We start from the raw sequence: 9,756 nt of genomic DNA, 5'->3' as shown, positions 1-9,756 counted from the left end.
GAGTCCCCACAAAGATGTGTGCGCCTGTTTGTGTGTGTGTGTGTGTGTGTGTGTGTGTGTGTGTGTGTGTGTGTGTGTGTGTGTTTCTATCTCAGTGGGGACTTCAACCTGAATATATCTCAGTTCAATCTGAATGCACATGGACTCATAGCGACTTGTGTCAGTAATACTGTGAATGTATTTCATTTGAGTGAACAAATAAAAAATATTACTTAATATAAATGTAAACCTTTTTCTTAATTTTTCAGTCCGGATTTAGGACCAAACATAGCACAGAATCAGCATTATGAAAGGTTACAAATTATATTTTGTTAAGTGTTGGCGGGAAAAGTGTTGCCTTGATGTTAGATTTAAAGGCACAATATGTAACTTTTTTGCTTTAAAAATAGCAAAAATCACTATATCTATGTTATATATATTTTTTAGTTGTGTACTTACATTATCCCGACTGTTTCCAACAACTTTCAAACCAGGAGAAATTTGTAATTTAATTCGAGAAACGTCCCGTTTCTTTATTTCCGTTTTGTCGCCGTCAATGTCGTCATATCCGCGTTGTCCCTGGTTTCCGCTCGTACTGCCATAGCAACCAGAGCTATGAACCAGAGCCCTCTGATAGTAACCAAAGCGACTGACGCGGACAACTTTGTAGTTCGCAATGTCTATCTGCACGCTGTTGTTGTTTCATTCAAACATTATGGACCATGGCAAGCAGACTTTGGATAAAAAAGAGAACTAAAACGAGAATCAATATCAGCGGGGTGTTTTCGAGATGCCGAGAGCTCCCATAGACAGTATATAAACGAGAGCTCCACGTCCGAGACTTCGACCGCTTCTACATGTACTTTATTAAACAGGTGAGCACATTTACATAAAACAAATCAATGTTATATAGTTCAACAATGATAAAATGTCAGAATATGATCTGTATGTTATTCTAATGTTGATCTAGTTTACTGCTAGTCTCATACAGACAGACTAACACATACATTTCAACACATTCAAATGCAGTTTAGTGTGATAGTGTAATGTTAGACCAAGTGAAACAGCGCTGCGTTACCTCACAAGTTTAATTTGTCTAATAAACTGACCTGTGAGTTGTAATTCTGCGTGTAGTTCGGTAGAATGAAATGTCCATATTCCTTTTATATCCGCGGGAGCTCACGTCGCGTGTGGAGCTGATAGCTGTCTCTTAGCAATCCCGAACTGCTTCATATCAGTCATGATAAAAACATTGATGTATTCAGTCATCCATAAACATTATTAGATCGGTTGGCTTGACGTTGACGACAAGATCCATAATTCTTAGCAAATGTTGCGTCATCAAACTACGCCTTTGTTATTGTAAATAGGTTAGCGACCCCTAGTGGCAAAAAATTCCATAGTGTCCGTTTAAGTGCAGCCTTCGATATTTTAGATCATGTAATTTTAACAGAATACCTCAGGGATTATTTTGGGATATGGTGTAGCCTATGGTGTAGCCCTGTAAAAAATGTAAAAAAGCAATGGAAAAGACATATTAATTGCTTAACAGTATGTACCCTTACTATATACAGTGATGAAAACAACTAATGCACAGCAAATTCCCCAGTGTCAAATGAACACTGCTCAGTGTTTATATAATCCACACTCTCAGTGTGTTATAAGAAACACTGAAGCAGTGTTAAAGTTAATGAGATAATTAAGTGATTGAGTGATGATTGAGCATTATTGAAGACACCTGATGTTTGTCACATGAAAAAGTCACATGAAAAAGTGTTGATCAGCTGTTGAAGGACTATCCAATTGCGTACAGAATCATTTGAACTATGCCCGTTGATCACGCCTCTTGTGCAGTAGAAAATACATAGCAGACTCCCCAGACTAATGTTCAGTCTTAAAAGATTGAGCTTGGTCTGGTGATAGCCATACTACATTATAACAGTACTGTTCTTGCATAGCATAATATATATTTTTTAAGATATCTTATAGTTCAGGGGTGCCCAATCCTGCTCCTGCCGATCGACTGTCCTTCACAGTTCATCTCCAACCCTAATCAAACACACCTGAAGCAACCAATTAACGTCTTCAGGATCACTTGAAAATTAAAGGCCGGTGTGTTTGATTAGGGTTGGAGATGAATTGTGCAGGACAGTCGATCGGTAGGAGCAGGATTGGGCACCCCTGTTATAGTTGTTCTGAAACCAAGTTTTTTTATTTTATTTTATTTTATTTTTATTTTTTTATTTGTGAATTTCATTTGAATTTTCAAGTCATTTTAAAGGCACACTATGTAGAAATTGTGTTTTTGTCAAACAGCGACCCCTAGAGTCGTAAATACCCACCTGTTCAGTAGGATAGAAGCGTCGGGCATGGAACAGGCACAGATAGACTCTGAAGATATTGACCAGGTAATGTTTCACGATTTCATACAAATATTAGGCTACTGCATAGTCTACTGAACTACTGATGATGGTAATAGGATAATAATAATAAGTTTATGTCAAGTGTTATACTACTTTATAATAATAAAGTAGCCTACCGCGTTTGCTGGCTTATAACGTTTTTACATGATTGCAGCCAGAGTTGTATAGTCCAGGGGTCAGAAAGTAGAAGTCCTGCCATAGTTTATTCCACCCATGAACTCAGTCAGCTGATTTCACTAATTAGTTCTCTCTCCTGCTGAATTAGCAAATCCAGGTGATTGGAACAAAATTCTGAGGAGGACTTTTAATTTCTGAACCTGGACTTTACACCTCTGAAGAGAACAGAAAAAGAGACGAGCAGAAACACAAGAATTACAACTGACTTCAGCCACAGCCTCAGATGAAATCAACTGAAGAGAAAAGAAGACATATCTGTGAAGATCTCAGCAGAGGAGGATTAAACAACTCCACAAACAGCATTACCAGCTTCACTTATTACTAACCAGACTGACTTTATTTCTGTCAGACGTCTACAAAAGTTTTATTGAGAATTAACAGAGGTTTAACTCTAATGTGTTTCATTTTAAGTTACCATAACAGTGATTAGTGTTTCCATTAGTTGGGTTCTTAACTCTAATTATATAATATGTCTTTTTTTGACTGTTGTGACAGTGTGTTTGTCAAACACATTTGCAGCAGCAAAGAAAGCAAAAGTGAAATGAGATCAGGTGATGATGGTTTCCTGTTGATGGTTTTATAATCATCACGAAGTATCCTGCTCCACTGATGCTTTTCAAGTCTAACAATTGTGTTGATCCATTAAAATGTTCACATCACAAACCCTGTGTTACTGCAGTATGAGATACAGCAGTACTAGAAGAATCAGTTAGAAGAATTTTATAAACTTGAGCACTAAATGTTAATCTACTATGACAAACATCAATAATCAGCGTATTAATCTCAACAATGGTGACAATCACAAGTACCTTGCTGCAATGCATGCTGGGTATCAGCATAGTACAAAACTCCCAGCATGCATTGCAACATAAATAAATTATGCGGCTGAATTGTCCTATTATTTTGTTTAATTTTAAATATTTGCTTTTATTTTTTGCTGTTGTTTTTGTAGTGACATTTAGTAGCTTTTTTGTAATGTTCAGAGTTAATCAGTTTATCTAAATATTTTTGATTGTCACCATTGTTGAGATTCATACGGTGATTGTTGATAACTGTCACACTATAGGTAAAATTTTTGTTCTGTATAATACTGCTTGATCTCATGTCGTAGTAACACAGGGTTTTTATATTATAAAAATTATATTATAGGATATTAATATATCAATTGAACAAATCAAATTTGTTATACAAATTACATCAGTGTAGTGGTGGAAATTTTGATTCTTTCCAGAGACTCGTTCATTTTCAGTTCGTTCACCAAAATGATTCGTTCAGATTCGTTCACTGATTCGTTCAGTGATAATTTCTTCATATTACATATACTGCAGCAGGTGGCGAAAAAGAGTGTATTTTATGCTATGTTTTAACGAACGTATTTACTTGTTACAAAAAAAAGTGATTTGGCTTTGTTAAAATGTGTGCCTTATTTACTAAATTAATAACATAAGTATAAAAAAGTGGTTCAGATGACCAAACCAAGGTTTTCTTGCATAATTAACATTTTAATTGTTTAGTCAGACATACACATTCATAAATCTGGGATTATAAACGTTGATGTTCTGTATGTTGAATATGAATATAAACAATTATATGTGCACACCTATAACTGCGCTTTGAATGAGATTGAATCACATGCTAAATGACCAATCTACCCAGTAGGCTACTCTCATTCACGAACGAAAGTACCAGTATAGTTCAATTCGTTCACGAACGAGATCTCTCTCTCTCGTTCAGACTCAAAACAGAGCGATCTCGGTCAGTGATAGGCATATTCGTTCAGTAGATCCAACCAAATACATGCCACTTCACAGCCCGAACTGAAATGCTGCTGAAGTTACGCAAATGAGACCTAACCAATACTGTCATATTTTTTTGGTTTGTTTTAGTTTTTAGAGAAGTGCATATGACATGAATAAAACGTAATGAATTCATTTTTGATAATACAAAATGAACACAAGTAGTCAAGTAAATTGTTCAAATCGCAAAATACCACAAAACTAAGACTAAAACACACAAACAAAATATAAGAAAAGCAGGTAACGAGAAGTGTAAATTTAAATCAAGTAAACAGTCAAGTGCACCCACCAAGTAAAAAAATGACGATGTTAATTTGTCTTTGTTATATTTAAACGCATTAGCTTGCGTTATTAACATGTTTTCATTACAATGGTAAAGTGTAAATTTGTTTCTTTGATGCAAACATGCTAACTACACAAACCTAGCTCTATCGGTTCGCCATTATCGTTCAAACAACTGGTTATTTTCGTTCATGAACGACATGTACCAGTTTGTTCAACTCGTTCACAAACGATAAGCTCTCTCTCTCGTTCAGACCTATGGTTCAAAAGCAACTCGGTCAGTCAGTGAAGGGCGTATTCGTTCACTACATCCAACAAATCACATGCTCCGTCACATCTCATACTCGAAGGCTATTGGATCGAGGTTCATTCTTTGACAGGTTGAAAACACCGGTTCACTGAGCTGCGCATGCGCTGCTAATAGCGCCGCGCTGCTGGAGGGAGGGATTTCAGTGAACGAGAAATATGAGTCAATGGATTACGTGAACGAGAACGATTCGTTCACCTAAAGGATTCGTTCAAAAAGAACGATTCGTTCACGAACGTAACATCACTACATCAGTGACTCAGACAATAGCATTATGATTACATAACCATCACCAGGTAACCATCATCACCTGATCTCATTTCACTTTAGCTTTCTTTGCTGCTGCAAATGTGTTTGTCAAACACACTGTCACAACAGCCAAAAATGACAAAAGATATAATAATAGTTAAGAGCTGAAGGATTCAAATTTAAGAATATGTTTTCAGATATGCTTCCTTACATAACATCACGGTGAAGAATACTGATTTTAGCATTTGAGGTTTTAATTTAGATAGTATATAAACTGAGAAAGTGATTATTGAGTTTACAGCAAGATATTCCTGCCCGACCTGTTTTTCCTTTGTAAGTTAAATGAGTCAGATCACGGAGACGCTAACCTATTGTCTTTAATGGCTCTGCAAAGCACGTCACCCGGATTGTTGGTCTGATTGGTTGAAGGACTATCCAATTGCATACAGCGTCCTATGAACTATGTTGACCACACCTCTTGTGCAGTAGAAAATACATAGCAGACTCCCCAGACCAATGTTCAATCTTAAAAGATTGAGCTTGGTCTGGTGGTAGCCATAGTAGATTATAACAGTACTGTTCTTGCATAGCATAATATATGTTTTAACATTTTCAATGTCAATGGATTTCTTGTAGTTGTTCTGAAACCAAGTTGTTTTTGTTTTTGTTTGTTTCTTCTTCTTCTTCTTCTTCTTCTTTTTTCATCTAGACACACAGACATCAAGAATCAGCCCATGAATCTCAACAATGGTGACAATTATAAAGCATGTTGCAGTGCATTCTGGGTACCACCAATCACAACTCATTCATGGCTCCCATCAGGCATTGCTGCATGAATAAATAATGAGGTTAATTTTCTTGTTAATTTCCTTAATTCTTACAATTTTATTTTATTTCTGCTGTTTTTATGTGACTTTTTAGTCGCTTGTTCTCTAATGTTCAGAGTTGATCTGGTTATCTGAATATGCTGTTTATCACCCTGGCTGAGATTCATACGCTGATTCTTGATGTCTGTGTGTGCTTAAATAAATAGGGTTTTTTTTTTTTTTTTGGTATCAGAATAACTTAAGAAATCCTTTGGATTACATTGAAAATGCTAAAATTATTATATTGTACAAGGCCAGTGCTGCTCTAATCAATAAAGAAAACTAACTCAGAGATTAGGCTCTAAATGAGTTCAGTGATTCAGGTAAAAAAAAAAGATCATGTTAACACATAACCAACACCACCAGAATACATTGTATGTTTGTTCATCTGGCAGTTCTAACTCTATTACAGCAGCCAATCTAAATCTAAAAGTAGAAATGTAAGGGTCAAGAGGCCAACTAAAGCAAACACTGATCACCATGATGGTGACTTCAAATTTGTGGTTTTCTCCTTCAGTGATTCTGCTTGTTTACATCAGGTGTCAAGTCAAGTCAAGTCAAGTCATCTTCATTTATATAGCGCTTTTAACAATGTAGATTGTTTCAAAGCAGCTTTACAGAGATAAATGTATAATTTAAGGTAACAGAGATTGTTTTGGCTTTATAGCGGTTCTTTAATAAAGTTATTTTCCAGCTAAAGTTAGTTTTGATTGATTCGCTTCCGTCTCAACGATCATTTGTTATTAAATTAGGGGCCGCTAAGACGACACCATTCTCTCTACACAGACTTTAAACGCGAACCTGTGATAAACGTTGATGGCGTTCACATGCGCATTAAGAATTGGTTCTATAGTTATGTGCGTTCAAATATATGTGCACAGGTTTGTAAATCCCTACAAACCAAGCCTAAACAAAGTACTGGTCTTTCCTTATCAATTTTGATACAGAATTTTATTTTATTTTGTCGATTCGGGGTAGGTACTACTTTAGATATTTTCTGACTGCTTTAACTGTGTGTTTATAAAACATATTCACAATGGCATGAAAATCAGAGAAAAAATGTGATGTGTTGTTGGCTATTTATTGATAATGACATAATCGTCATGTAGAGGCCTGATTCACTGATGTCATAAAGAGTCTTATCTTGCAATGTATGAGGTGTGTTTAATACTAATATATTTCACGTTTATGAGTATAATAGCTCAACTGCAAAGTGAACTGCAGTGAAGTGAATCACAACTGCAACAAAAATGTAGAAAAATAACAGAAAATGCGGCCTAAACCAATAATAATTGCTATTTCAATGATATTTGGCTATTGAAGGATTTTTTCCCTGGTTTCCATTCCTGAACATGGTCACCTTATCCATGTGTGTGTTTCTTCTGTTTCCTTCATGGGAAATGAAAAGATAGAAATCTTACATATTTTGTTTATTTATATAATAAAATAATTATATAAATAAAATATTTATTTATTCCTTTTCTTTGAAACCAAATAACTGTGATTACTTGCTGCATCAAGTTGTAAGTACCCAACCAAATGGGAATACCGATCACCATAACGGTGAGTTCAAACTAAAACATTTTAGGAAAATGAACATCAATTTATGAAGTCATCTTATGTGATGTTCTCTTGGATGTTTTTCAGTTGTATGGACAATTGAACATTTAAGATGACTTTGGAAAATAGAGTCAAACAGAGAAAAATGTGGAGGAAATGAGTGAAAAGTCTATTGAGAATCTTAACTTGGGTTTTCTGAGTAAAAAATGCCTAGTATGTGATTACCAGATGTTACAATTAAGAAAAGATATTATGTAAAGTTAACTAAAAAGTGTTAGTAGAATCACTGTTGGATTTTACAATGTAGAAACACCCCATAATGAGAGATTAATGACCAGTTTTCTGTCCTATGTTGATGTTTTTGCTTTTGAAACAGCATCTCAGATTAAATCTTTGTCAGGGCTGCACAAAGATCAGACGCAAATCTCCATGAATGTCTAAAACATCAATCTCTTCCAGTTTAGTGTACCGATGGCTGAAAGTGTGAGTTTGTTCACCATTAACAAACACCTCATAACCATGACGACTGCAGAAAACGGTGACCTGAAATGCAATTGCAGACAAAAATGTGAAATCATCAACATTGCAAACTTGAAATACTTTCTTAAAAACTTTCCCCAACATATACTGGAAAGTCAAATCTCTATATTTTCCATTTTAACAGGCATCATAAAGCTGTGTACACATACCTGCAGCAGTTCCCCTCTTTTAAACAGCGTGAATTCAGATCTCTCCTCATTTCCCCACTTTCCATCCTCATAATTGTTGCATACAGCCACATTCTCATCAAAACAAAGACAATTGTCAAACGCAATTCCAAATTTGTGCCTTAGTGTAAACCACACTCTGTTGAAGAAAGGAAAGGAGGGGAAATTATATAAAAAAATCAGTTTTATTGATCACGGAGGATGTAAAAAACATTTTAAAATAAGTTATATAATCTTTCTGTGTCAGAGAGAGATGATATTGTCAAACCTTTTTGCTTGGGGACTGATGACTCCATGGATGATGATGACTTTGCCAGGCTGTACTCCACCATTGATAATGCATTTATACGGGACCACCTGATCCTGGGTCAAAGTAATTAAAGACATGTATATTACACTGAGATAATACTGTATAGCATATTAACAATTTAGTCCCTTGCCGTACTTCAAGTCAAATCTACTTAAGATAATCCATAAAATATTAATTGTAGGTTAAAAAATGTGATGTCCAGTCCACACTGTCCATGCACTGGAAATATATACAGTCCCCTCCAAAAGTATTGGAACAGTGAGGCCAATTCCTTTCTTTTTCCTGTAGACTGAAAATATATGGGTTTGACATCAAAAGATGAATATGAGACAAGAGATCAACATTTCAGCTTTTATTTCCACACTGTTAACCCTTGCTGTAAAAAAAGGCGTAATTCAGACAGTATCATACCATATTCCATTAAAACAGTAATATACCGTAGAAAACAAAAATAGCCTACAGGAATATACTGTAAATGAACAGTGCTCAAAGTCGACACTCAGAGGCTGTTTTCACAATCACACCCTATACCCTCATTCACTATTCCCTACATTAGTTCACTAATATAGTCCCCTTGACAGAGTGAATGAAAAGAAGTGAGTGAACTGGGACACTGATGAACACCTGATAAGCAGAATCACTGAAGGACAGAGAAACAAGAACAGAAAAAAGAGAAACACAAGAACTACAACTGACTTCCAGCCACACTGAGTGTGAAACCAGTTTACAAACCAGTTTACGATTATTTCTATCATACATGTACAAAAGTTCTTGTTGAGAATTAACAGAGATTTAGTTAATAATAAAGTTTGTTGTCACCATGATGGAGATCAGTATTTGCTTTAGTTGGTCTTGTCTCTTGACTTCTTACCTTTCATCTCTCTCTGGCTGCTGTAACAGTGAGTTTATAAAACACATTTGTTATGGCAAGAAAAAGTCAAGAGGTTGTTGATCAGGTGTTTTTATTCTTTTGTGATGATGTCACAATCATCCTGGACATGTCTGATTTTCAGATTATTCCTGTATATATTAATTTAAATTATGGGTATGTCATATTTAGCATAAGTCTGTGTATCTACAAAATGAAATCAATATTTCTG

This window comes from Abramis brama (genome assembly GCF_963993115.1).
Source record: "Abramis brama genome assembly, chromosome: 2".
NCBI lineage: Eukaryota > Metazoa > Chordata > Actinopteri > Cypriniformes > Leuciscidae > Abramis > Abramis brama.
This window is presented reverse-complemented; position numbering follows the sequence as displayed.